The following is a 22335-nucleotide window of genomic DNA, read 5'->3' as shown; positions in this document are numbered from 1 at the left end:
GCAAAGACTCTATGTTTCTATTTTTTTAATACAGATTACACATACGCCTTTCTACGAGTCTTTCTATAATCTTTCTATCAAAAGCCGTGCCCATACCCTGCATACATGGTAGTTTTAAGCTCGGGTCATGGGCGTATCGGATCTCATTGAGTGCCGCTGACAAGGTCCTCACCATATCAGGGTGGATATATTTCTTTTCAGTGTACAGCCCGTACACCACCATTATCAGTTTGTACATGTCTAACAAACTACAAATATATTGCATTGTTCTTGTTCTGTATGATTCGCACAAACATTCGTGTGCCGCCTGCTGAGGATCGTTCATTTGATGTCCGTGCCAAAGGCTGTAATAGTCACGCTTGACACAGTTTAGTACCACCGCCGTGGCGAAAACCTTAACATACTGGCTGGCATTGTAGGACAATCCTGGATCTGCCGTTCACACGTACAGTTCTTAGAGCCGCATACACACTTGTCGCACGCATCACTGTTTTGGCATGTGGAACTTTCAGCCTATTTTGAACACCACAGACAATAAAAATTACATTGCTCGCTTTGCAGGCCGCCACTCTGCCGCAGGCCTTTTTGGGGTTGCTCTCTAGGGTTCAAAAGAAGAAAGATTGACAGTCTGTTAGTTGAAGAAATAAAATACATAATTATGTAACTGACAGCGCATAACATTTTTTACTAATCTCCGCATTTTCACCGCCCTCTGCGGCGGCTCTGAAATCTTGAGAGTCGCTAATGTCCTGTAATGCCCCATCATCTTCGACGCTTGTACCCGACTTTTGCACAACGACCTTCTCAGGAGCCGTATCCTCCTGAAGGCATATGTCTTCATAGACGGTTGTGTTAGGAGGTGCTACAGCTTCTTCACGATAGCGCATTATGAAGAAGGTGCATCCAGCTGGGGTTGCTCACTAGGGGTCAAAAAGAAGAAATATTGACAGTCCGTTAGTTGAAGAAATAAAATACATCATTATGTAACTGCCTGCTCATAAATTTTTACTAACCTCAGCATTTTCACCCCCTCTGTGGCAGCTCTGAAATCTTGAGAGTTGCTAATGTCCTGCGATGCCCCATCATCTTCGACGCTTGTACCCGGCTGTTGCACAACGATCATGTCAGGAGCCGTATCCTCCTGAAAGCCTATGTCTTCATAGACGGGTGTGTTAGGTGGAACTATCGATTCTTCATCTTCCTCCATGTCCACGAAACTGAGGCTAGCATACACGCTGCCACTACACGAGCCCTCACTTTCGCTGCAGTCGACCTTAATCGGGGACATCCGGCATACACAATCCTTGAGTCTGAGTTTTTCCACACGCCGACAAAGGTCACTGCCAAAACCAGTAATCTCGCAGCCCATATCCTTAGATGTTTCTTGTTGAGCATTCTCGCCCATTACCAGGGGTGTTAAGCTGCAGTAATATCTATTGACAGTGGGCTGGGAGCCACCCAACACGGGCCTTTTCACGAGCGGGTTGTATCTCTTCATTTTGCTGTGGGAACCTTTTTGTATTCAGGCGTCTTCTTGCTGTACAAGGCTCTTAAGGAGGCCTTATATTTACCCTAAACAGCCCCTAAAAGGAGCGTACACCTCTACACCACAACATGGCAAACCTCCGTCATAGGGCTCTGCCTTGCTGCTGTCTCCAAAAGCAGCCCTGCCCTATGGCATGCCGCCCCTTGGGTCAAATGGTCACCTACATCCATCATAAGGGTTTGGCACCTGTCACTTTTAAGGACACAGCGAGGGGCGTGGCACATCTCACTTTCAAGGACACGCATGATGAGCAAAGGTACCCTGACTTTCTACTCGCATCAAATGCAGAGAAAACTTTTTCGCACGATACCTCTGCATAGGAATCATCGGGCGGGATGGTGTTTCCAAGAACGACTGACTACATAGTAGTTTGGAAAATGCAGCTTAAAGAGGCTTACATTCTAAAATTAATATGGCCTCACTATACATCTTCATAACTATCCACAAGCCCCGCCCCCTCTCCTAAGCAACCCTACCCCAGGAAACCTACCAAAAACAAATCACAACTTTCATCATTCAAACTCTGCATCAAGATATTGTGCATACGTCACTGTTGCCACCTCATTCTATTCATAAATTCGCCCCCAAACTTTAACTAGGTCTGAACATGACCAGCATTTCCTGTAATAACTTTTGAAGTTGTGTTCCAAACCGGCAAGCACCTGCTCATAGCAACAGCAACACCGCAAATACAGCCTCCAAAGAAACACACCTGCCTCATTAAAGTAATATCAGGGATTGTGGCTAGGTAAAAACTAAGGACAGTCCCTACCAGCCAGGGTGTGCCCACAATCTAAAATGGCACCCTACCCTAACTGACATATCACTAAAATGTTGTGGGAAACCCCGCCCCCGTGGCCCAAGGCCAATCCTAGAGCCCCTGGACCTTACCACCTGCCTAAAAATTTGAGGAGGCTAGGGCATTCTCGCCACTGCCCCAAAACCCCATCGGACGGGATGGTGTTTCCAAGATTGACTGATTACTTAGTAGTGTGGAAAAGGTCGCTTTAATGAAACAGGTGCTCAAATTTATAACCAAACCTTGCCTCTAAGCCTTACATTCTAAAATCATTGTGACCTCACTATACATCATCATAACTATCCCCTCCCCTAAGCAACCCTTCCCCATGAAACCTACCAAACTCCAATCACAGCTCTTCTCATTCAGACTCCCCACATCCAAATCTCATGCATAAATCCCTGTTGCCATCTAATTCCATTCATAACCCCCCAAACCTCAACTGGTTTTGAACATGACTAACATTTCCTGCAATAACTTTTAAAGTTGTGCACCTAACCACCACCAGAAAAAGCCCTGTGTTTTTCTCCCCACCTCACTCAAATATTGACATACCTACTGGCAAATGGAGCATCTCTGCCAAAACATCCCAAATCTGCATCAAGTACAACTCAATACCAAAAATAGACAGATGTACCCCGTCAACTCTAAAAGAAAAAAAAACTCCAACATATCATATTTAATATTGCAATGTTCCAAAAAGATTAAACCTTCCACTTTGCAAAACGTCCTCAACTCCTTGTGACCTTTTCTGCAAGCTCTGTCTATTGCATCAGGTTTCACTGCTCCTCGACAAACTCTTCTTGGCATCAATTCCATCAAAACCATTGACCAAGATCCTTTTAAACACAGTAAATACTGTCTCATGCACTTTACCAGCACCAATCCCTTTAATTTGACTAAATCATTTTCCACCAGGTGGAAAATCAGGACGACGGGGCAGGGGCAGCCCTTCACCCAAAAATTTAGTTTGAGCACCAGTTTGTGCTATTTCATGCCTCCTTTGCTAAGCCACCATATCAGGCAGCTCCAATTGCTGACTTTCTCTCCTTTTTGTCAGCATGTCTTGCTGTCCATTTCACAAAGGAGTCCCAGTGATCTAAGCCTAGTGTGCTCTCTTCCCGGGCCCGCAATGCAATCTAGGTGAAAATAGTTCATGTTAATGCAAATGTTGAAAAACCCAGTCTAGTCTCAAATTGCGGTGATGACAATTTTATCGCCATCGCCCTGCATGCCTGATTTCTGTCGCAGCCCAACGCCTGCATTCTGCCTCCCAATTCTGAAAGAATGAGTCCCAAATTCCTGAGCACAGTATCTGAGCACCATCAACACTTTCCCTCCCTTGTCCACAAAGTGCCATCCACCATCCCCAAGGGCAGACCCACCCATCCGGATAATCTTTCAAAGTCACACCGCTGCCCCTGCCCGACTGAGTCATTTTGGATTTGGGAAGCCTAGCTTGTACTGCCCCTTCCAGAGTCCTGACGTCTTGCCAACAAATGTCCTTTTGCAACTTAGATCCTACCATCTCCTCAACTCTGAATGCAACAAAAAACAGGCACATCATAATTAGGGAAAAACCTTGTGCCTCCCATTCATTACGACACACTCTCAGCAACATGCCAATCACAGGCTTCAAAATGTCAAGTGTATTCGGATGTCTCACTCTTTCTCCCATACCCCGTTCCCTGGACCAACCCTCCAGAATGTGCCTCCCCATCTCCCCCACTGACGGCTCATAACCCGACAAGAGCTTGCCACAGCAAGCCACTCCTGCCAACGTACCTGTTATATTAACAGTTGACAAACCTTTTCAAATAAGGAACATAATAAAATGTATCACATCATTCTGCCGAGCATGACATTCCTCCATGCTGCTATGCCACACTGCTCCTAACTTCACAAACTCATCTCATGACAGCCCATATGCCTTACGGGGAGACTCTGACAATGACACAAATATGAGCTGCAGCACATGATCTCGCCCACTGACAACAAATGAAGAAGCATCACTGCCTTTTTCTCGTACCCCCACGGTGAAAACCCATGGAACCTCATCAACAAAAAACAAGAGGGCCTCAGCAATCTCATTGTTGACTCCAGCAATATGATGTGCTTTATAAATGACGTTCATGCACAAATGCCAGACCTTGGGATTCTGTGCGGATTGGTGGTTGACAATACTCACACTGGACATATTGTCCACATTGGAAAGAACCCACTTGTTTGCAAAGTGGCGGCCCCATAGACATAATACAACCACTAGTGAAAAAAACCTCAATAAAGCAATGCTCCACCCCCTCTCATCCATGCCTCTGTCCATTCCTCCAGACACCATAGGCCCGCCAAAAGATGCCAAAACGATGTTCGCCTGCTGTGTCAGAAAACAGCGCGATGGACTATTACATCTGCTGTCCCAAACCTGCCATGGGAATACCATTGCAATTGTAGAGGAAATCTCTACATATGTGCAGGTCTTCCTTCACCCCCACACATGCAGTGGTTTGGACGGTATGTGCTCACCAAAGCCCAACCCAACCTCCTGCAGAAAGCCCTCCCATCTCACATCGCCCTGCATGCCTAATTCAAGTGACCCAGCAGAACCTGAATATCCTTCACCTGCACCTTCTGTCTGTCCAACTTCCTGTCCAGCAACTCAATACAACGCTTCTTCTTTTCCTCCAGCTGACTGATCTCCATCTTGACAAAGTCCACTTCAATACCCAAAAAAGTAAGCTCCTGCAAAGGACCAACAGTTTTTTCTGGCGCCAAAGGAACACCCAGGTCCACCAAAAACTCCTGAAACAACAAACTGTCCTGGTAGTCCCTGGACTGCACCGCTTCAACTATGAAAAAATCATCCAAATAGTTGGTCATGACTTCCTTCCCTGACATATGTGTAAAAACCTTCTGCAAAAAACTACTGAATGCTTCAAATAAAGAACAAGAAACAGAACAGCCCATTGAGGGAGGCTTGTCCACAAAAAACTTTCCCCCAAACTGTATGCCCAACAACTCATAATCTTCACGGTGGAACGCCAGTAAGCGGAAAGCAGATTTGACGTCACATTTCACCATCAGTGACCCTTGATCCATTGCATTCACCAAATGCACTCCTGAATCCACTGATGCATAATGCACCCTAGGACACTCCTCTGGAATGTAGTCCTTCACTGACAAACCTTCGGTCCAGGAAAAACTTTGAATCAAGCAAAACTCTCCAGCCTTCTTAGGAACCACCCCACCAGTGAGACCCGCACATTTTCTAGAGGCCAGCATGTAAACGGCCCTTCCATCTTCCCTTCCTTCACCTCCTTCAAAAGCTTGCTCCACACCAACTCCTCTTGCCCCTTCACTGACTGCAAATTATCCACCCACTGTCTCACCCTCACACATTTGTAACACAAATGAAAACCAAAGTGAGAAACCTGCCAACAACAAATCCCTTTCCCTGTCCGTACCTAATGATTCAAACCAAAATTGCAACCTGCCACTTTAACTGATGTACGTGCCTTTTCCCATGGGATTCTGACCCCTACTCCTGTCGTGGTCACTAGAACGTGTCCACTTGGCTGCCTTGCCAACCTGCTGTCCAACGGCCCACCCCTGGGGACCACACTGCGTGAGAGGGTGCTTCCTGCCGCACTTTGAGCATTTATGCCAATATTTGCAGCAGTCCCAAAAGCAATGCCCCCTGTTGTAAGACCAACATGCCATTCCACTCCCCACCTGACCCCATCTTCCTGCCCCTACCCCAGCTGGTGTGGGGCGCCGTGGAAAAGGCTTGCATATAACCGGCCATCCACTCACCATATAAGTCGAAGGGGCTGGCCTTTCGGGTGTCATAGTCTAAAAGAATAACTCATTATCCAATTGTCCCCAGACCCTATCCTCCTCCTCTGCGAGGTGAGCCCTGAACTCTTCATTGTACCACACCCAGGCTCAACCCTGAAGATAATCTGCACCTTGCGCACCACATCAAGGTATTTAAACAAGGCCACAAACCTCTCTGGGAATTTTTTGCAGTAAACAGTCGCATAAATGAGCAAAGAAGGGGTGGGCAGAAAACTCCGCTCCGCCAGTGGAATGGATGAAGCCAGCCAGCCACCCACGCTCCCCGGCCCGGTCCCTGCTTCTGAAAGCAGCCAGGCCGGGGAGAGCCTCCCCGGGCCACTGTGGACCCCCTTCCACAGTGCCCAGACCCTCGGCTGGCTTGCAGGACGGGGGGCTCCCACACCCGGGGGCCCGCTGTCCGGAGCACGAGCCCCGGGCCTGGTCCCAGCTTCCGAACCCTAGCCAGGCCGGGGAGAGCCTCCCGGGCCCCGGTGGACCCCCATCCCCAGCGCCCGGACTCTCGGCTGGCTTGCAGGATGGGGGGCTCCCGCACCCTGGAACGGAGCACGAGCCCCGGGCTCGATCCCAGCTTCTGAACCCTAGCCAGGCCGGGAGAGCCTCCCCGGGCCCTGGTGGACCCCCGTCTTCAGCGCCCGGACCCTCGGCTAGCTTGCAGGATGGGGGGCTCCCACATCCTGGGATGCTGGGACAGAGCACGAACCCTGGGCCCGGTCCCAGCTTCCGAACACTAGCCAGGCCAGGGAGAGCCTCCTCGGGCCCCGGTGGACCCCCGTTCCCAGTGCCCGGACCCTCGGCTGGCTTGCAGGACTGGGGGCTCCCGCACCCTGGGATGGAGCACGAGCCCCAGGCCCGGTCCCAGCTTCCGAACCCTAGCCAGGCCGGGGAGAGCCTCCCCGGGCCCTGGTGGACCCCCGTCCCCAGCGCCCGGACCCTTGGCTGGCTTGCAGGATGGGGGCTCCCGCACCCTGGGACCCTGGGAAAGAGCACAAGCCCCGGGCTAGGTCCCAGCTTTCGAACCCTAGCCAGGCCAGGGAGAGCCTCCCCGGGCCTCGGTGGGCCCCGTCCGTCCCTAGCGCCCGGACCCTCAGATGGCTTGCAGGACGGGGGCTCCCGCACCCTGGGACCCTGTGACAGAGTACGAGCCCCGGGCCCGGTCCCAGCTTCCAAACCCTAGCCAGGCCGGGGAGAGCCTCCCTGGGCCCCAGTGGACCTCCGTCCCCAGCGCCCAGACCCTCGGGTGGCTTGCAGGACGGGGGGCTCCCGCACCCTGGGACCCTGGGAAAGAGAACGAGCCCAGGGCCCGGTCCCAGCTTCCGAACCCTAGCCAGGCCAGGGAGAGCCTCCCAGGGCCCTGATGGACCCCCGTCCCCAGCTCCCGGACCCTCGGCTGGAACCAAGGAGGGTTAAGCCTAGGCCACGTCCTCTCCCCGCCGGCCTGCCCAGAGAGACCATTTTCCTTGACTATTAAGCCCCCACATAGTGGGGGCTTACAGAACTCTGGGGAACGACAAAAGTTGGAGTTAGCCCGGCTGGCCGTTTGGTCACCCAGCCTGCAGGGCCATCGGGTCTCCCGGCCCGCAGGGTCATCTGGTCGCCCGGCCCGCAGGTCCATCTGGTCGCCCAGCCCGCAGGGTCATCTGGTCGCCCAGCCCGCAGGGTCATCTGGTCGCCCAGCCCGCAGGACCATCTGGTCGCGCAGCCAGGCGACCAGATGGCCCAGGACGACCCAGCGCCCAGATTGCCTGGGAGGGTGCCGTACCCAGTCACCCATGCAGTCCGGCCAAGGGTGGACAGGCGCACCAAGCCAGCCACTTGGCAGGGTCCTTCCCTGGCGTTGACGCCGCTCGCCTACCTGCTCGACTTGCCCGGAAGCAGCGGGAAGGGGAGGCCCGGCTGACCCAGGCCATCTGGTCACCCTGCCGACCCGCAAGGGATGGTGGCCCCCGTCCACGCACCCCGTTGGGGCAGGGATGGGAGTGGGAGGCCCCCATGCCAGAGGGCACGTGGTGGAGGCAGCCTCCCGCAGGCCCACGTTACCCCCTCCGCATCCCTCCCGTCAGCCCAGCGGCAGAGCGACCCACCCCTGGGTGTGGTGGAGGAGGGCGTCCGCGGGGGCCCACGCAAGGAGACACAAAAACTTGGCTCAGAGGATGACTTTCAATAGATCGCAGTGAGGTAGCTGCTCTGCTACTTATGAAACCCTGACCCAGAATCAGGTCGTCTACGAATGATTTAGCACTGGGTGCCCCACGAACATGCGTGCACTAAGGGCAATGGAGGCGGCCCCCTTCCGTCTGCGCTCCAGTCCCCAAGTGAGCGGCTCTACGCAACGGCCCCCCGAGAGAGGCCGACTATCCCAGGCCAACCGAGGCTCCACGGCACTGCGGTATTATTACGGTTATGGGGGGATTCTGACTTAGAGGCATTCAGTCATAATCCCACAGATGGTAGCTTCACAATGATAGACATCGAAGGATCAAAAAGCAACATCGCTATGAACGCTTGGCCGGCACAAGCCAGTTATCCCTGTGGTAACTTTTCTGACACCTCCTGCTTGAAACCCAAAAAGTCAGAAGGATCGTGAGGCCCTGCTTTCACGGTCTTTATTCATACTGAAAATCAAGATCAAGCGAGCTTTTGCCCTTCTGCTCCGCGGGAGGTTTCTGTCCTCCCTGAGCTCGCCTTAGGACACCTGCGTTATCGTTTGACAGGTGTACCGCCCCAGTCAAACTTCCCACCTGCCACTGTCCCCGGAGTGGGTCGCACCCGGCGGACGCCGGGCGCTTGGAGCCAGAAGCAAGAGCCCCATGGGGCATGCCCCCGCCTCACCGGGTGAGTAAAAAAATAAGAGTAGTGGTATTTCACTGGTGGCCCAAGGGCCTCCCACTTATCCTATACCTCTCATGTCTCTTCACAGTGCCAGACTAGAGTCAAGCTCAACAGGCGCTTCTTTCCCCGCTGGTTCTGCCAAGCCCGTTCCCTTGGCTGTGGTTTCGCTAGATAGTAGGTAGGGACAGTGGGAATCTCGTTCATCCATTCATGCGCGTCACTAATTAGATGACGAGGCATTTGGCTATCTGTACCACCTCGCGGTGGCTCATTCTGGGTTATTATGCTGCCCATCAGCATCAAATCGGTTTTGCTTTCAACAATACAACATTTGTTCGCTCCGGAGTACAGCCGCACTTTAAGCTGTCCTCACTGGAACTGGGGTCACGTATAGGCCAGAGATAGTACACCCTGCAGTACTATTCCAACAATATAAAATTGTCTACGAACAGTCCTGTTTAGCAGGACATCAATAATCAATGCAATATGTAGTGACTATGTGTATGTAGCTATTTGAGACCTATTTTTATTAAAGACGTTTCAATAGTCATGATGTACACATTTGTATCTAAATCATTATAATATAAGCACACAACTATAAAAATACAAATCTATAAAATGCACATCTAGTTAGAAAACACATCTCTATAAAAAAATTCACATCTATAAAATCCACATCTATACTAATTTTTGTGTCAACTATTAACTGTTATGTGCCTGTTGAACCACATGTAAATATTAGTGAATCAACATTTTAGGCTAATACGTTTTATAAAAGTGACGTGTGCTGTACGTTAGTGTACATCTCAGTGTTTGGCTCGAAATGTAATTGTCCATGAATACTTGGCACATTTTTAGAGTGTCCATTAAAGTAGTCAGGCAAACATTCTTCTTGAATGGGAACGACATTGGCAGACCAAGATCAGCCAGAGCAACATCATTACATTGAGGCCAAATACCCCGACATCCGACAATAAAGCCATGAAATTTTACAGTTTTACAGTTGGTAAGATCTTTAATTTGCTGTGATAGATCCTGATAGTATTTAACTTTACTCTCATACGCTAATTCAAGGGAATTCTGTGAGTTTTCATAACAAATTGAAACATCAACCACTACAGCAGTACCATTTTTGGTGAACACTACATCTGGTTTTCTTAGTTCACCTTGACTATTTTTGACATGAGGTTCCCTGTATGTCATCCACCCACACCTTTTTGCTCTATCAATTAGCAATTACAACACTTTGTTGTGCCTTTTTATCCTTATGTCCTTGGTTTTAGGACATGCACCTGAAATATGTGAAATTGTTTCGCACACATCTTTGCAGTATCTACAAGTAGCAAATGTACGATTTCTTCCCCTAGTGATGGTTTCTATAGCATACATGACATTTGCTCTCAACATCAGCTATGTATTGATTTTCTTTTATTTTATTAGGTTTGCTGATCCAAAAATTTGAGGTTGGATTACTTGCTAACTATTTTATACCATCACCTTGGACAGAGAGATTTGCCCATTTCTCAAATTCCTCTTTCTTCCAATCATATGTTGCTACCAAATTCAATTCATGACTCAGAAATCTACTGTCTAAAATGTTTAGTTTGTGTGTTTTGATGATGCTTTCAATTTTTTCATTGATTACTTCTCCTGCATACATGAATCAATGAGCTATGTACAGATCTGGAGCTTCCCTGAGATACAATAAGTTATTAACTTTGTTCAGACCAATTGTCGTACATAACTTTGGTATACTGAGGCCCCCAAAGGATCTTTTCGAATACAGGAGACCATCACATGTGTATGCAGGTAGGTGCAGAAAATGTTTGACATACTTTCTAATTGTTTGATCCAGAATGTTTAAAGTTTTAGCTTCTGTTCCTGTCATTTCCAGTTTAAATGACAGTTTAGGGATCAAATATTGACACAATATTTCTATTTTCTGTGTGGGTTTAAGTGGTAGATTGTCGAGTTTTTGAGCCCAGTCAACTAGAACCTCATTAATTTTGTTGTTGCTTGAATGGCCGGTGTGTGGATCAAAGTTCAATCCGAGGTATCTCTCACTTTCTCCTGGATGGATGTTTTCAATGTTTTGTTTTTCAAATTGCCATGGTTTACAGTTGTTAACCAGGATCTTATCTTTATGGTGACTTATATAAAATCCATGTGTTTTTTCACATTAAGTTTTAATCCTGTTGTTTTACTGAATTTTTCAATGATTTTCAGATTTGTACTCATTCCTTCCCAGGTGTTGCTGAGTACTGCGATGTCATCGGCAAAGGCCAGAGCGGTGATTTACTTAATGAGATCATTGGAGCCGAATGTGAAGCCCTTGCCGTCTTTCTGAAGATCACAGATCAGAGGATCCATGGCAATATTAAACAGCAGTGTGGATAAAGTGTCACCTTGCTTAACTCCTGACTTCATTGTTATTTCTGGTGTTCGTTTATTGTTTTTTCCTTTGAAAAATGTTGTTGAGTCAGTGTATAAGTCTTTTATTATGTCTCTGATGCATGATGGAACTCTGTGTCTTTCAAGACTCTGTAGAATATGACCATGGCTGACAGAGTCAAAAGCTTTTGAGAGATCTACGAACACCACTGCCAACGAGCTTCTGTTCTTTCATGCCCCTTTTATAATGTTTGGCAGAAGAGTCAGATTTTCGAGACAAGCTCTCACCTTCATGAAGCCTTTTTGTCTCCTATTTATTTCAACGAAAAAAGTGAGTCTTTTAGTTAATATTTTCGTGAACAACTTCATGAATGCCGTACCGGTGGTCGTTGGACGCCAATTACTTATCTTTTTGAGTTCGCTAATCGGTACATTCTTATGTATTAGTATTGACTGGTTCTTTTTAATACTGTCTGGTACTCTTCTCATCAGTAACCAAGACGATAAGATTCTCGGCAGCAGTCTTGGTTGCCTGCTATGCACTTTATATAAGTCATTCAGACCAATCTTATCAGGCCCCACTGCTTTCTTTAAATCTGATTCATTGAAGGCTTTAGTTATTTCGAGCAGTGTAATTTCTTTACATAGACTTCCAATTTCCCATTCATCTGGTATCCGGTCAATTGGGATGAATTTGGGATTTTTTTTGTTTTCTTTTTCAATTATGTCTTTATAGTATTGGAAGATTTCATCAGCACTGATTTGGCAGGTGGCATCTTCTGCCCCATCAGTGATTATCCTGGACATTTTCTTTTTGTCTTTTGGAAACATTAACTGCCCTTTGCTTTTGCATAGTTTTTCTTGTGTGTCTGATTGAGCCTTCCATTTTTCTTATCTTTCTTTGGTATCTTGTTTTGTACAGAGGCAGTCTGTTGCTCATCTTGAGCAGAGTTCATAGGTTCATTATTGGGTTCGCTCATTGGTTCAGTACGATTTGCTGGTACAGGACTTATATCATTGGTGTTTTCTGATATATAAGTCACTATCTCATCCATCAGATCCATAGGAGCATCGTGATGCTGGATGTTTTTGGTGTACTTTTCGCTTTCTGTGATTCTATCATTCAGTTCATCAAAGTTTTTTATTTTTGGCGCTCGTTCCCGATTGATAAAGTCTCTGCTAGGGGTGGGCGGAATTTGCGGAATTAACCTCCGCAAATTATCGCGAGATTGCAGAAAATCTCCGCAAACACGCCGGAAATATCGCGAAGATGCGGAAGTTTTTTGACGCCTGTTCGCGGTATTTTTTGCGTGTTCGCGGGTCGCCAACTTACCCATGCGGTCGCTCATGGGCGCGGCCATCTTGTTTTCACTTGTCCCGCCCTCTGGCGTTGTTTACTTCCTGTTCCGGGTCGCGCAATGCATGTTCGCGGTCGATATTTCCTGTTCGCGATCGCTTTTACTTGATCGCGTTGCTTTTTGCTTGCTCAGGGAGAAAATATCGCGCGAACTTGCCCACGTGGTCGCAACGGGCGCGGCCATCTTGTTTTCCACTCTATTGCATGGTTCTGGGGCCTGATTTTCAATCCTCCCTAAATCTTTTCAATCCTTTGTTTATAGCCACTTTTTTCGGATCTTTATTACTTATTATTTCTCTAACTATTTTCCTGCCTCTATATTTTTGGTTTTTGTGTACCTTTTTTTTTGTTTTTTAGCTACTTTTTCTCTTTGTATTGCCTGCTATTTATTTCCTTTACTCCTTTATTTATTTTACCTTTTCTTTCCCGCCCCGTCCCCAGAACCATGTCCAAGGGCAGGGCTGTTCGCCGGCGCAGCCAGAGCCGCGACCGCCTTCCTTGCGGAAGGCGGCGCCCACAAGGGGTGCATGCACGGGCCTTATTTGGGGAGGCGGAGTTGGCTGCACTAATTTTCTTTGTGCAGCGCCACCTCCCCTCAACCCTGGCAGCAGGTGGCAGGCCTGGGTCCGGGTACGGCCTCCGGGAGCGTCGGCAGCGGTGGGGGAAGGTGCGCCGGGCAGTGTCTCGCATCTCTGGGGTCCGGCGCACCCAGGCACAGCTGACGCACCGGTGGTCCGACATCCTGGACCGTGAGCAGGACCTGCTGGACCTGCTAGGAGTGGAGGTCCCGGGGCTTGGTGAGTACCTATTTAATTATTACAACTTTGTGTCTGTTCTTCTGCTCTATGTTATATATTGCGAATATCTTTTTTTCCTTCCAACCAGATAGAATGTTGCTGCTTGCAATACATTCCAGGTTAATAATGTTTAAAAGTCTTCTGTGATTATGACACAGGTGCTCTTCTGCGCTACTACTAATCTTACTTGTTTGCAGCTTTGCGTTTGCGCTTGCTTAGCGTGATTCTTTACGAGTTTATTTTAGAGAAATTAAGTTACGTAATGCTACAGTGACTCATGTCCACTCCTTACTTTGTCCTGTCACTAATAGATAGGGGCGGATTGATACATAGGTTTAGGTACTTTGTATGAGCTTCTAATTGGTTAGTGGTATGCGTGATGCCCCCTCACTCAGTTACGTGACGTGCTGCTAGTACGCCAGTCTTTAGAACCTTTCTAGTTTGTTCAATGAGTGGAGGTAGGCTTTGCAGTTACTTCGCAGTAGCAGATGAGCATCAATCAAACCAAAATTGTGTATATACAAAAAATGTAGTCATGTTAATGTGTCCTCCATGATTGGATCATACACATTGTTGAGGAATACAGTCGAAATGCATACTTAATGTACAATTGGCATGCCTGGAATAGGTGGGCTAGGTTGGGTGGTAGGTTGTACTAATACTTAGGCTTACTTGTAACTTAGTTTTCTGGAATCAGAATGGAAGAATGGATTACTGTTGATAAATAGTAACTTAAGTAGTCGAACTGCGAATCCCCCGATATTACATGTTGACCAGATGAGATCGGTCAATGTAGTTATTGCAATTGTTTAGATAAGTGTTTTTTGACCGTTGTTGAAAAAAATTGTATTTGCTTAAGTTGACACCATCCATCAATGTTTGTCTTTCTTATATCTTTCCTGTTCATCAGCACCCAGGGGCAGACGGGCAGGGACTGGGCAGTCGGCGGGACAGGAACACCACGAGGAGGACACCGCTGAGGGCTCCTCTGCTGGCCCCAGTAAGTCTTCTTGTTTTTAATAATATTTCTTATTCCATAACTTTTACTGCCCCATTTCTCCCGAACTATAGTGTGTTTCCAAATGCTATTTTTTTACCACCAATTATCCTTCGATCTGTACGGTTTCAAAAAGCTTATCCCTGCCTCCGCTACGATGACTGAGTACTACTACATACTATCAGTCTGTCTGTCTGTACTGTAGTAGCTAGTCTTGCCCAGTGGCACTCTTTGTGAAAGGTTGTAATATAAAACTCATATTCACCAGTAGCTCGTACAATCCGTTGGGTCGTTGTCTTGTACTACTTTTTACTCTTGTTGATGTTTAGGCTTTGAAAATTCACAGCAACAGCCCTACCAGATTTCTTAATATTTTGATATGATACCCTATAGGACATACAACTGTTGTAGGGATCTTGCACATACATTTGCACCAGAAAATAGGATGTTGGTGATGGTAGGTTGGACCTTCCTTGCACACCTCAATCAGAAATTCCGCACCCACCACAATTCCACTGCTTGACTATAGTACTGTCTTGTCATACCTATTAGGTCTCGGAACCCTCCCCCCAAGACAACCAACAAGTAGACAACCCAGAACATTAACACACCCAACCTCTGTCGTGGAAGCAATTCACATGCACACCCTTACTTTAATTTGCTCAATCGTGTAAGTTAGTCCACTCCACACCAAATACCACGAAGTCTATGTAAGTTTAAAATTTTTATTTCAATTTGAGAAGGTCTGTACACTGTTATCTTAGCAGCACCAACCGGCAAATCAATAACATTAAAACAAAATACATTGTTACACTAATACAGTTGGGAATTAAATCATGATAACTGAAGTGGTGGAAGGCAGCACCACCATCCCATAGCAATTTAGTTTATATACATTTATAAATGAAGATGTGAGTGAAGGGACCCCTCACCTCAGAAGAACCTAGTACTGGTAGTTGGTGCATCGTTCAGAAGCTCTGGTTCGTAGAAGCGAATCTTGCGTCTGTAATGCGAAAAAAGAAATGGTGTGCGTTAGTATATTGCAACTTGCAAGCATTTCTCAGCCGTGCCAAAAAGTGTAGCATCTATGGATAAGCAATATGGACTAACAGTAACAGTAGTACACCAGTTCTTCCTAAAAAAGTGGCTGGTTAATGTTTGTTGACCGCCTGTACGCAGCGCGTAGACTAGACAGTAGCAGTGTGAGGCAGGTCATGTGGGCTCAAAGGTGTCTTAAGAAGCTGCAAGGTAAAGGTAACGTCACATGTGCATGGCTAGGGCTAATCAAGCAAATGCTACAATGATCATATAACTTAGTGTCTACTCTACTACTACCTGATTTGTACTAGTGATTTATGTTAGTATTAACTCATTTTTCAACCTTGCTACTGATCAATAGGGGGGAGGTGTATATGTTGCCTAATAAATGTGTAATGTTTTCTAGGCGCACTACCGACCACCATTGCTGGGGCCAGCGAAGGCGACGCCGAGGGCGAGGATGCGGCAGTTGCAGATAGCAACGGAGGGGGAGTGGCAGCACCAGTGGCAGGCGGTGGTAAGTTAGATTCATAATCTTTAACTATTGTTGAACTTGACAGCACACTCACTGCAAAGGTGTACTGTATGTCTATGTATACTGTAAAGTTGTGAATTAGGGCCCCATTAGGATGGTGGGCGTATTGCCCCCGCCGGGCTGGCTGGAATTCACTGCCGTCACAGCAGGGGCAAACCTCCCGCCATCCCTGTAGAAAATATTCAGACATGTCTAGGCGGAAAAGGGTTCAATATGGCGGTGGTGTCTCTCTCACCACACCGGCAGCCATATAATCTGCATTTTGGAATGCCTTTGCGTGGCGGCATTACCGTCCGCCACGGAAAGGCATGCACACATTGCAGAGTATGCTTGGGGGCCCCCATGGAGGGTACCTACCGATGCTATGGTACCCCCCGACTTTCAAAGCAAAACGTGACAGGCTCCGTGCGAGGCCCGTCATGTTGTGCTTGGAAAAGCAGCACAACATTTTAGCATTGCTTTCAGCAAAGCCAACCAGAATTTAAAATTAAAATAACAGGGTGCGCCCGCCACTGTGCCGGGCGCATCATCCTAATTAATTGTCCCCACGGGACCCCCACCCTTTTTAGCAGTCGGATGGCGGGCGGACAAAGTCCGCCCGCTATCCGATGTCGTAAGTAAGTATGAGTTCTTGGGGACGTTTGAAGAGTGAACTAGAAGACTAGAATTCCCTTTAATTGGTATAGGACTAGGAGCCAGAGTATTGAGTAACCAATGGCCTCATCTATCTGATTTCAACTCCGCTTTGAAAGTTTTATGGAGAAGAGCACCTGGTGCACTGTTCAACTAAAAAGTGTAAGACAGGTGGAAGGAAGAAGGACGGGCGACATTTAAAATGTTATGTACTACTGTGCTTTATTTTATAGTGCTACTCTACCATGCCACTATGTGTATAAATAATTACCTTGTCCTACTGTTTTATTAAGACTATATTTTACAATTGTCGTGTTTTTTTCTTTTTGATACACAGCTACTCCGAAAATCAACCGCAAGGAGTTGGCCGCCAAGGCACGGCGCCGGAAGCTGGAGGCAATCCAGCAGGAATACCGGCGGCTGGTGGTCCTAGCCGAGGAGGAGGAGGAGAGTGCAGCAGCAATTGAAGCCTCCTCCAGTGCCCCGGGCCCCAGCCACCGCCCTCCAGCGGTACGGCGCCACCGTCTGGCGGCTGCCCGCCGCCACCGTGCCATCTCCGGTGCCCCCCCCCACTGTGGTTGCAACTGCCGCGGCCTTAGACGCCGCGTCGCCCATTTAGAGGACCAGATTCGTGTCCTCCTCCAGTCCCGCCCCACCAGTTAGTCCCTGTCACTGCCCCTTTTTTAATTCCTGTTTGTTTCCTCACTCGTTTGGGCGTTCTCTATTTCTATGGACAGTCGTTGGGGTTAGGGAGGGGGGTGGGTCAGCTTTTGTGGGTTTAGTTTATTTGTTAGGGTCAATTAAATATATTTTTCTATGTTACATGCAATGTTGTTAATGTTTTGTAGGTGGGGTAACTGTTTTACATCACACTGTTTCTTTGCTGGTGCATGGCCGCCCATAGCGTGTGTTTGATTTCAATAATTTGCTGACTGTATAAGACACAAACAGATAGATGCGACACACCTCACTCATTGACTGGTCCTACTATGCATTCTTTGGAGTGGTGTTTGAAACTGACATCATTGACATGTCCATTATTGATTCTGCCTCCCCCAAACTTCTCTCTTACCGGTGCTTGATGTTTATGTCCAACTGTGGCACAGCACTGGCTGCATGGTGAAGATGGTTTCCTTTTTCATACATGCCATGATTGGGGTGGTGGTGGTAGTATAGTAGTAGTATACACTGGCAGGGTAGCAGCATTTCCAAAAAAAGAAAAGGAGATAGTCAATCGCCTTTGAGAGACTGTTAGAGGAGTAGTTGAATGAAGTACATCACAGAATTTACCGAGCAACAATTATATGTTCAAATATTTGACAAAAAAAATGAATGCTGGATATTATGAGGATAGCCTACTAGACAGAGTTACAAACTATAGTTTTGTCGACTTGGCTATGCCTACAGTCTAACAGTTAGTGCTGTATATGAGGAATGACAACAAACAAATCAAATCAATGCCGGCAATTCATGCTGAGGTATATGTTCCTTTGTTAAATAAAATAACCTGTGAAATATCCTACTCATGGGTGGGCAAGCAGAAGAAGATCATCGCTCTGCATTGAAATTGAAGTAGTGTTGCTTTCACCACATCCGCCCCAGCAAGTGTGTGATTAAGTATTGGTGTACTTTTAATTTAGTTACACCTCGACAATAAGTCACACAGCCCGGGGGAAGAGGGTTAGGGTCCGTTGATTGGATGGGAAGGGGGATTTTGGGAAAGGTTTGACATAGAAAAACAGTATGCATACATAGACAAACAAACGACAATCATTGAAGACTACCATACCATATCCATTCCATATGTTAAGGTATAAAAAAGGAAATGCATGCATGATGAGACCCGGATTACATACACTTCTATTTCTTGTTCTGTTCCGGCCTTAAAACTTTAACAGATAGCAAATAGAAATTTTAAATATTGGTAGTGAAGAATCGTAAACACAGAGAAAACGTAATGATGATTGATAATAACAACTCCAAGAACACACTGTTGTAAAGAATGTATACAAGATATTAATCAAATTTTTTAAAAGAAGTGAAAAGTGGATACTGTTACTGTCTTATCCTGGTCAAAAATGTGGACTGGTTTTTTGCATCTCGGCATTCCTCTTGCTCCTCTCGTCCATCAATCTAGGGTGTGTCGCCTCACCACTCGCCACTGCCCGGCTGGAATAAAAAGGTGATTGATTGGTAAGGTAATTAATATGCATTGTAATGTTTTACAAAGTTTTGGACAAGGCCCGGCCTGTAATTTTAGATTGAAAACCAAAGGGGATATTCAGAAAGAAAGTGAAAACAAATGCACAAGTGATGGTGTAGTGCAACAAGAACACTTTCCGAGGTGGCATGTATGCATATGCATCATCTCTACTGTAGTCTGTTTCCAGCATAGACCTTCAACAGTAACAGGAGAGATCAGGCCCACAGTGCTTACCATTAGCACATCCTACGTTACCACTTTAGAGTCCTTTTTTTTTTCTCTCAAAGAGTTGGACAAACGCAAAGCACATTATCCATTCCAGACATAGCATTTTACAGTTAAAGTTAGTAAAATCAATGCACTGCAGTCATCCCACCGCTACACTCTATTCAACTTCTACACAGACATTTGGGTGTGCTGTGGTTGTGGTTCACGTGTTTACCTTTAGGCTTTTCCGTTTTATGCCACTCATGAAACATCCTCCTGACTTCATCATCAGCTCTGATACTTCTACTGACTGAAGATCGGCCTGCAGTACAAGTGTAATTTTTAGAACACAACAAGAGTAGAAATATAAATATTACTGACTTGAGTCATTCTTTATTGTGTACAGAAAGATAGATTAACACTAGTACACTTTGACATCATTCACTTTGTGCACAACAAACAACGCCAACACAAAGATCAATAGCTCAGAGTCAGGTGTCCAATGCATGCCATTAATTATCATCATTTATTACCTGTTACTTCTCATCTTAAGTTAACGGGCCGTCTCTTTCGCCATCATCATGACGGACGGTGCTGTTTAAGTCACAGTCATTTGCATTGCGCAGCAGATTGAGTGAGTGCCCTTCCTGTATTGAATTAAAAGCAATGTATCACCAAGATGCAGGAGAGAAGTACACATTTCTTGTTTGCCAGAAGAGGAAAATTAGTAATTACTAGTGTGTTCTGTAGAAAGTTGATTAGTGGCAGTGCACAATTACATCAATTCATGCGAAACACACCACAAAATCTACATCATTCAGTCTGCTATTCTGCGGCCAATGCATGGCATCAATCATTACCTGTTGCATCTCATCTCGTTAACGCTGCAGGCCGTCTCTTTCGCCATCATCATGATGGACGGTGCTGTTAAGTCACAGTCATTTGCATTGCGCAGCAGATTGAGTGAGTGCCCTTCCTGTATTGAATTAAAAGCAATGTATCACCAAGATGCAGGAGAGAAGTACACATTTCTTGTTTGCCAGAAGAGGAAAATTAGTAATTACTAGTGTGTTCTGTAGAAAGTTGATTAGTGGCAGTGCACAATTACATCAATTCATGCGAAACACACCACAAAATCTACATCATTCAGTCTGCTATTCTGCGGCCAATGCATGGCATCAATCATTACCTGTTGCATCTCATCTCGTTAACGCTGCAGGCCGTCTCTTTCGCCATCATCATGATGGACGGTGCTGTTAAGTCACAGTCATTTGCATTGCGCAGCAGATTGAGTGAGTGCCCTTCCTGTATTGAATTAAAAGCAATGTATCACCAAGATGCAGGAGAGAAGTACACATTTCTTGTTTGCCAGAAGAGGAAAATTAGTAATTACTAGTGTGTTCTGTAGAAAGTTGATTAGTGGCAGTGCACAATTACATCAATTCATTCATGCGCAACACACACAACAAAATCTACATCACTCAGTCTGCTTTTCTGCGGACAATGCATGGCATCAATCATTACCTGTTGCATCTTATTTTCAGTTAATGGCCAGTCTCTCTCGGCTCTGAAGGAGGATAGCTATAGAAGTCATCAGATTCATGGTCCACTTGTTTTGGAAGGACGAGGAAAGTTTGAATTTGTTGTTACCATCATCCAATCATCATTCATGAGGGAAATGGAATTGACCAGGAGATGCAGTATGATCGAGCGGAGGAGCTGGATTCTGAGGACTGTAGTGTCAAATGGCAGACACCTGAAACTTGTATCTTAAATTAGAAGATTAGAAGACGGTGATAATGCATTGGTTGCGATTCACAAGTTTATAACCGGAACAACAGACACAAACAAAGGGGGAAAAAAGGGAGGAAGACAGTAAGTGCGAGCCTAATTGTCAGGGAAGTATAGCTCGTCCTCAAACTCTGGGGGATCTTCCAGTAGTAGGTAATCATCTGACACAATACTACCGTCACCTGAGCCGCTGTCCTCATCTTCCTCTGTTGATTCATGCATTGTGTAATTCGGTGGTATGAAGTGCTGATTCATTTTGATCATTGTTAACCTCTCCACGTTTTTGGGAGATAGACTGGTCCTTCTCAAGGTTACAATGGAACCAGCAGCACTGAAAACACGTTCGGAAGAGACACTTGCGACAGGGCAAGCCAGATAGCTTATCGCCAGCCTGCTGAGCTGTGGCCATTCAGACCTTTTCCTATACCAATACTGCACTGGGTTTTGATCAACGTACACCTCTGTTGGATCGTCCAGATAGGCCTGGACCATCCGCTCAATGTTCAGGGTTGCTGCTGGTAAGCTTTTGTGCTGTTTTTTCTGTGCATCAGCACTGTGCTTACGGCCCATCTTTACATACCAATCTGATAATGATTGTACTCGGCCGAATGATCCAGTTATTGTTTTTGTAGTCGATGGTGATGGTGAGTGTTGCGATTGTGAGCCAACCGCACTGCCCTCAGCCGACGAAGTTGCACTTGATTCTGCATGGCCTGCTTCAGTATCAGTACTTGTTGTGGGTTGATGTGGCGGGCTTTTAATTAGCAGCCCTTCGTTTTCAAACTTGATGGCTGCTTCAGCTATACAACTTTTGTAGCGGGCAACATCAGTGTCGGAAAAAGAACGGAATAGTCCTAATTTTGCACGTGGATCCAGAATTGTGGCACAAATGTAATGGTCTTGTGACAAAATTTTATTTTGTATCCTTACATTTTCTGATAAGCGCCTGGATAAGCTCTCCACCAAGTCATGGGCTTGCCTTCTGTCCTCTACACCTTTGTAGGATTCAGACACATTATTCAGCTCATGCTCTAGCATTTGCAACAATGGGATCGCTTGGCCCATTGTACAGTCCTCCTTGCTGACTTCACGTGTGAAGACCTCAAAAGGAGACAGCATCTCAGTCAGGCATTGAATTAGGGTCCATTGCTCCCTCTGAAGGGTCATGCCTTTAACACTAGCATCACTGCCTTTGTACCAGACATAATCATTGAGTGACCTGTGCTGTTCGTACAGACGATCAAGCATGTAATACGTTGAGTTCCAACGTGTTGCCACCTCCTGGATGAGTGCCTTGACTGGCACCCTACGCTCACGTTGGAAGATCCTCAGCTGCTTCCGAGCTTTAAAAGAATGG

At 46.5% G+C, this 22335-nt stretch overlaps 1 protein-coding gene and 1 pseudogene across 4 annotated transcripts in view; both read right to left on the bottom strand.

The window, feature by feature from the left end:
• Positions 1-22335, bottom strand: part of LOC146855746 (myelin-oligodendrocyte glycoprotein-like) — a 342350-nt gene that overhangs the window by 61167 nt on the left and 258848 nt on the right. The gene's annotated exons all lie outside the window — the stretch shown is intronic.
• Positions 8334-9167, bottom strand: LOC146855749 (28S ribosomal RNA; annotated as a pseudogene; the record flags this gene model as incomplete).

This window comes from Triturus cristatus, chromosome 4_1 (genome assembly GCF_964204655.1).
Source record: "Triturus cristatus chromosome 4_1, aTriCri1.1, whole genome shotgun sequence".
NCBI classification, from domain to species: domain Eukaryota; kingdom Metazoa; phylum Chordata; class Amphibia; order Caudata; family Salamandridae; genus Triturus; species Triturus cristatus.
This window is presented reverse-complemented; position numbering and strand designations above follow the sequence as displayed.